This window comes from Equus przewalskii, chromosome 5 (genome assembly GCF_037783145.1).
Source record: "Equus przewalskii isolate Varuska chromosome 5, EquPr2, whole genome shotgun sequence".
In the NCBI taxonomy this organism is placed as follows: domain Eukaryota; kingdom Metazoa; phylum Chordata; class Mammalia; order Perissodactyla; family Equidae; genus Equus; species Equus przewalskii.
Window position 1 is genome coordinate 73,337,310 of NC_091835.1, and position 7,868 is coordinate 73,345,177.

Here is a 7,868-nt window from a genome sequence, read left to right on the forward strand (position 1 = left end):
CTGGCAAAAGGGTAGAAATGTGTGAGAGATCCAGCATTAAATGAGGATAATGAAAAGAAACACTTGTGAAGACAAAATGCTCAAAATCCAGGTTCTCATTATCTCCCTAAGACTCAGGCTCAATTAGAACATCAGAGAATGTGACCTTCCTCTGCATCCCACCTCATCCAACGCTAACAAACACTTGAGTAATCGTAACAGCAAATACAGCTAGAAGAGCTGCAAAAGACAGATTCTCTGTGAACGGTGCAAAGAAAACAGCCAAAATCACACAGGAGCACCCAAGCCAAGTGAGGACACATATTCAGAAAACACTCTGGTAAAATAGCCCGCACAATAAACATAAGTGTCACTGGAGGGATCTGAAATCCGTGATGACTGAAGGACCTCATAGCCACAACAAACTTAAAACAGAGCTCAACTCTTGACTAGCTGAATACAAAATTTCTTGGAGAAATACTTAAAGAATTAATGGCTAAGAATTTTCCAAAATTGGTGACAGATATGAAATCACCAATCCAAAATGTTTATAGAATACCAAGCTGGAGAATTATGAAGAAAAACAAACCTAGGCGTATTATATTCATATTACCAAGCACCAAAGACAAAGAGAAAATTGAGAAGGCTGCGAGAGGCAGGATTGTTTCAGAAGAAGAAGAATAGGAATTGGAGCAGACTCATACAAAACCTTGAAACTGAAAGGACAATGTAATGACATCTGTAAGTTCTGAAAGAAAAAAAAGTCAACCAAGATATCTCTGCATAGCAAAAATATGCTTTAGAAGAGAAAGAGAAATAAAGAATTTCTCATGCGAATAAAAATTGAGTAATTTACTAACCAAAGACATAATCCACAAGAAATGCTAAGGAAAATTCTTCAGACAGGAGGAATATGATATTAGTCAGAACTTGGATCTATACGAAGAAACGAAGAGTGCTGGAATTGGACAAAATAAGCATAAAATTGTGACTATTTTTTGCCACTGTCACACTCCTGGCACTGGTAATGGTTTTCTATGCAAATATCATAAGAACAAATCTGAAGATCCCTTCTGCCCAGCAGAAGAAAGCGGCTTTTCCTAGCTGTTCCTCCCACATGATTGTTGTCTCTGTCTCTTATGGTAGTTGTATTCTTATGTTTATTAAATCTTCTGCAGAGGAAAGGGTAGCTTTAAACAAGGGGGTATCAGTACTCAGTACTTCAGTTACACTTGCATTAAGCCCTTTTATATATACTCTAAGAAATAAACAAGACAAGCCCTGAAGGATACAGCAAAAAAAAAAAAAAAAAAATGCATCTTTACTACTTTAAAATATTACCTTTGGTTTTTATAAAAGAATACCACTAAAGCCTATTGAAAACTACAGCCCATATCAGCTACCCTTTCTTCATATTCATTTCTCTATTTTTATGTTATGACAGTGATTGAAGTCACCCACAAATAGATACTTAATCTATTGCTAAAATTTTATCATTTTAATCATATAATTTCAATCTGTGATGTTCTCTTATGCATGGCTAGATTCACTTCATTTTTTAATTTATTTCTCTGATTTGTTCATCTTCAAAACATTCCACTATGAATTCATTTTGGAAACGTAATACCGCTATGTTTTTCTAACATATCTGCCCAGAATATAGATCACCTGTGAAGTCTAAAATTATTAATTTGGTTTTATAACTCTCTAGGAAATATTTAACTAAATATGTGATGTTTTCAGAAACATAATAGTGAACCTAAATAGAAGTATTCATGTTCAAGTTTGATGATGATACTTAAAAAATATCTCCACATCTCTATTCTATGGTATATCAAAGAAGGCTTTTTTCAATTAGAAAAGCAGGCTTTATATTGGAATTTAATTTAAAGAGCCTAGGTAGATTATCCTAGTGTCAAACAGCAAACAAATGTTAGATTTTAAATTTGTGTCTAGGTTTTAAAATTCAAATCTTATGCAAAAACACCTGGGAAAATATTGACTTTCCATGTGAATGTAATGGCATTGATTAACTTGGAAATTTGAGGATAAATGACAGCTGTCTGAAAAACTTTGGAAAGGCATCCTAGTAGGCAAAGACTGGTTCTGTAAAACTCTAGGAGACCACTCAATTGTACGTTTGAGACTTTCAAAATATATATATTGGGGCCAGCCCTGTGGTGCAGTGATTAAGTTTGCACACCCACGCACTGCTTATCAAGCCATGCTGTGGCAGGTGTCCTACATATAAAACAGAGGAAGATGGGCAGAGACGTTAGCTCAGGGCCATTTGCCTTAGCAAAAAGAGGAGGATTGGTGGTGGATGTTAGCTCAGGGCTAATCTTCCCCCCAAAAACAAAACACACATGTATATTAACTGATACGGAACTGTTTTCCATCTTGCAGTGTGTCATATTTCCTCTCACTAGTCTGTCTTTATACATACTCTTTCCAGCCTCTGGAATTCTTTTCTTTATATTCCAAATGCCATGCTCAGAATAATTATTAATGTTCTTCTATCTTTATTGAGAGGCCAATTTCTCTTAAGCCACCACTTTTCATCTAATACGTGTGAGTTCATGGGTCTCTACGTCATCAACAAAAGGCATATATATTTATAAATACATATTCAGTTAGACAATGTGATGAAGAAAACATAGCATTTTATTGTTTAAAATGTAATTTCTTAAATAGCAACTTCATCATTCTCACTTTATCTTAATTTTTCTTTACAGAAAACTACAACTACCTGGATACACATACATACAAATATACCTACACGTATAAATACACATACAAATATCAATTATTCAATAGTTAAGAATCTTTTCACACATGGAATGTAAACTTAGTGAAAATAGGGGCTATAATTAGTTCAACATACTGTTCTCAAAGCCTACAGCACTGTGTGGTACAGTGTCGCTCAATTATGTTTGTTAAATAAATAAATGTCAACTCTGAAATTAACGTATCTTTAATTTTCAAAAATTTGTATAGTCGTCTCTCAACAATATACTTAGAAATTTTCTGAATAGTTTTATGTTTTTTTGTTAATATAAATAAAGCATGTTCACTATTTACAAGGCAATGCTTTTTATATTTTAATTGAGATACCCATAGTTCATTTCAATTACGTTGTTCAGCTTACATATATCATGAAATGATTACCGCAAGAGTTTAGTTAAACTTCTTCATCTCATATAGATACAAAAAAAGAAAAACAACGTTTTTCTCCTTGTGATGAGTACTCTTCGGATCTACTCTCTGAACAACTTTCCTATATATCATACAGCAGTGTTAACTATAGTCATCAGGTTGTCCATTACATCCCTTGTACTTATTCATCTTATGACTGGAAGTGGGTACTTTTTGAGGATCTTCATCCAATCGTTCCCGTCCACCACTTTCTAATAATCACAAGTGTGATCTTCTATACTATGAGTTTGGGTTTTAAATTTATTTTTATTTAATTTAATTTTTTTTGATTCCACATATAAGTGAGATCAAGCAGTATTTGTCTTTCTCTGTCTTAGTTCACTTAGCATAATATCCTCAAGTTTCAAGCTTCTTATGTTTTAGCAATTTGTTTTTTCTGGATGAATTCACAATCTACCTCACTTTTATATGAGAAACAATGGAAATTATTGACATATAAAATTTGATTACACAGGTGAGAGATTGACCATTTTCTATATAACTTAAAATAGTTAGAACCTCGTTTTTAGGCTAATAACAAGAGGCATTGATGATATATAAATATGCCTAACTGAAACAATGAAATGAAGTGTTGACAGAATGCGCATAGAGAGGAGCATTGAATTTCCTTCAGCTTTGTTTTCAGGGGCACATTTTTCACATAATCACATTCATTTATTTGAAGAAAAGACCATTCTCTGGAGCAGGGTCTTGAAGGCTTGCTTCACTTGTTCATTTCTTAGTGTGTATATGAAAGGATTCAAGAGAGGAGCCACTGAGGTATTGAGCACAGCTACCCCTTTGCTTAAAGTCAGTCTTTCCCTTGCAGAAGGCTTAATGAACGTGAAGATGCAGCTGTCCAAGACGGGGAGACAACTATCTGGTGGGAAGAACACATGGAAAAGGCTTTTTCCTTTGACTCGTGGAAGGAATTCTCAGAATTGTCCGGATGATATATGTGTAGGAGAGAATAGCTAGTGTTAAGGTGACCATGAGAGTTAACACAGCTAAAAAAATTCCGTGAGTTCTAGAAAGCGAGTGTTCGTGCAAGAAAGCTGCAGAACTGGAGAAGAGTCACAGATAAAATGGCCAATTATATTGGAGGCACAGAAATCCAACTGCAGCAGCAGGGTATTGGTGGAAAGATGATCAGGAATCCTGCAAGCCATGAGCTAAGGACAAGAAGGATACAGACTCTGTTGCTCATTATGGTTGTGTAATGTAGAGGTTTGCAGATGGCCACATAGCGGTCATAGGACATGGCGGCCAGAAGGTAAAATTCTATTACCCCCAGGAAGTTGGAAAAAATAACCGAGCCACACAACCATTATAGGAAATGGTTCTGTCCCTTGTCACAATGGCGACAAGTAATTTGGGATTGTAGACAGATGTGAATGATATTTCTAGGAATGAGAAGTTTGGAAGGAAGAATTCATCAGAATCTGCAGATGGGGATCTGAAAGGGTGAGAATGATAATGATCAGGTTCCCAGTTACACTTAGCATGTGAGTAGCAAGCAGAAACAGGAAAAGTACAACCTGCCACTGTGGTCATTTGTCAATCCAAGAAGAATAAGTTCTGTTACTTCTGTGTAAGTTCTCATTATTTTCTTTTTTTATACTGATACACTCTGTTTTAGTTATAAAATAGAGGAAGAAATAAGAAAGCTGTGACATCAGCAAAGAAACTCACACACGCACAAACTTTCATGCCTGTACATGGACATACATTTTTTTTAAAGATTATTTCTGTCTTTTGCTTTTAGAGAAAAATGATTTTCTAGTACATAGAAACAAAATATTTTTTAAAACTCTGTTATACCTTATGGCGTATAACTCATTATTTCTATGTTTCCTGCATTGTATTCTTACATATTTAAGTATAAATCTCTGTCTTCTGAATGTTTCTATATATTCTAGAAAACAAGAAAAAAAAGATTAAAACCCCTGAGATTAAACCTTCTCAAGTAAAACTCTGAGAGTTTACTCCCAATATACCATAATACTTTTTGAAGATACTTTTCTGTTGTTACTTTCTTCTGCATATACATTTTTTATTTTTTCCATTTTAAATAAGCATTTCTTTCTCCTTCCCCATTCAAACTTTTACAATCTTCAGAGATGACTCAATCATCACTTTCCTTCGTTTATATATTTCGTATAAAGTGTGCAGTTTAATTTTATTTATACATAATGCCGTGCATAATTGATGTTACTTGTATAAAGTATAACTGTACACCATTAAAGCAGAAAATATATTCCTCAAAGAAACTATCAAAGATGTACTTACTTTTATGGTAAATATGACTGGTTTAGTCAAAGTCATTTCTAATGGCTTCTTTAATTTGTTTAAATAACGTGCTTTGGGATTTTTCAAAAAGCTTTGCAATCTATTTCTCTTCTGTCATCTTATATTTGTAATCAAATATCCAAAATATTGATAATAAAGAATAATTCCAAGAACTCCTCTACAACATTTACAAAAAGGGTGTATGTTACATTTCTATACATCAGCCCAGATTTCTCTAAGGATCTGAGGTTCTGGGATACCTTACCTGTTGCCACTTAAGAAGTATTATCTTGGTACTTGAAATGAAATAAGTTATAGTTGAACTGAAGGCTGAGTAATGTCTTCCCAAGCTTGGTGGGCAGGATGATATGATCTTGTGTGCAGAGGAAATGTTATTCCGGCTAGCCCTGGCCACAATTCTTTCTGCTTCATTTACAATGGACTCAGGGGGATTTGTTGATGAACAAACAAATGGCACCATGGAGACAGGTGTTCTCAAGTCACCAAGCTTAAACAATAGTCCAAATTAGTACACAGTTTAGAATACGATATTTGGGTGATAGTGGCCTGAAATCAGAGGCAAAAAATATAGAGGAGTACTGACATTTTCATAATAATCCATAGCTTCACAAGGAGAAGAGACTTAAAGTAATAGAGGTTAGCAGTTTCTAAATGGCAACAGACTAAGTTGTGAACGGTAGATTTTTCTTTAATCTCAAGGAAAATATTAGGAATTCATTGTAGGGGCTGGCCCAGTGGCCGAGTGGTTCAGTTCGTTCGCTCTGCTTCAGTGGCCCTGGGGTTTCACCAGTTCGGATCCTGGGCGTGGACCTAGCACCGCTTATCAAGCCATGCTGAGGTGGCATCCCACCTAACAGAGCCAGAAGAACCTACAACTAGAATATACCACTATGTACTAGAGGGCTTTGGGGAGAAGGAGGAAAAAAAAAGATTGGCAACAGATGTTAGCTCAGGCATCAATCCAAAAAATAAAACCATTTCAGACTTAAAAAAAAAGAATTCATTGTGATGTTTTAGACTGAGGCTGAGGTCTCCATTATTCTACACCACGGGAGATGTCAGGCTTGTCTTTAAGGTTTTACGTCTCTCCACTGAATGATGACATAGAAAAACCTGATTTTGATTGGAATCACTATCATTAATTCATTCAATAACTACTTTTTTGGATGCTTATCATGTGTTGGGATCAAGCTTAGGTTCTGAGAATACAGAGATGAGAAAGATAGTTCTTGGGACAATTTTCACTTCTTACGGAAAAGTGTGAGAATTCTACATTATTTTTGAAATCTCAGATTCATTTTCTCATGTTCAGTACAAGCAATATTCTCCCCTGGCATCATCTTGTTACTCACTGCTTTGATCTGAAAAGACATCTATAATAGTTGCCTTATATTCATTATTTGAGACATATTTACTTTGACATTTAATTTAGGAGTTCCATAGACATATAAGTAGTTTAAATCAAATGGAAACTGGAGTATTTAATAACCTTAAAATGCCAGACTCTTTCTGAACAAAGATTCTAAATTGATTTTTACTGTTTCTTTGGGAGACAAATGAGGTTATTCAGGATGTGTGAATTAAGCAGTGCAGAGGTCATACTGAGGAAAGAGCCTATTAAAACACAGCAGCTATTTTAACTCAACCTATTATATTATTATTGCTCAAAGTTGAAAACTTGAATAAGGTGCCATAAACAAGCTCATATTTAATTACAAACAGTATCACAATGGTGTTTATATGATGTCTATCTGTAGGCCAAAGTGTTATTTAATATTATACATTATGGAGAACATGTTATTAATAAAGATACATGGAAAATTGCTCTAATGTATATGACTTCATCTTAACTTGATTACATCTGTGAAGACTCTTATTTCCAAACAAGCTTATATCTCCAGATTCCAGGATGACGTGAATATTTGAAGGGAACTATGTAAACCAGTACAGTATGCAAAGCAAGTGGTTTTAATAATAATTTTAAACAATAACAGATAGCAATTTATGTGCTTTCAAAATTTTTAGCAGCATCTGCTTTTTATCAATATTGTCTGTAATGAATTAATGGAACGTGCATAAAAATTGACAGAATATAAGTCATTAAATCTGTTAAATTAAGAATAAATAAATAAACAAGTTAAGAAGCAATTTAATCTTTTAAAGCATCCTTTAAAAACAAATCCATTGAAGATTGTCTTAAACCCATGGTATGTCATATCGGTTTACTAACGATAAGATCCATGTATGGGGGCCGGCCAGGTGGAGTGGTAGTTAGGTTCCCGTGCTCTGCTTCAGAAGCCCGGGGTTCGCATGTTTGGATCCTGGCCACGGACATACACACAGCTCATCAACCATGCTGTGATGACATCTCACATACACAATAG

At 34.7% G+C, this 7,868-nt stretch overlaps 2 pseudogenes; both read right to left on the reverse strand.

The window, feature by feature from the left end:
• The window catches only part of LOC103551514 (olfactory receptor 6C76-like), a 38,337-nt pseudogene extending 32,413 nt beyond the window's left edge, over positions 1 to 5,924 (reverse strand).
• On the reverse strand, positions 7 to 4,949 carry LOC139083403 (olfactory receptor 6C75-like; annotated as a pseudogene).
• Positions 5,925 to 7,868: the final 1,944 nt, after the last annotated feature.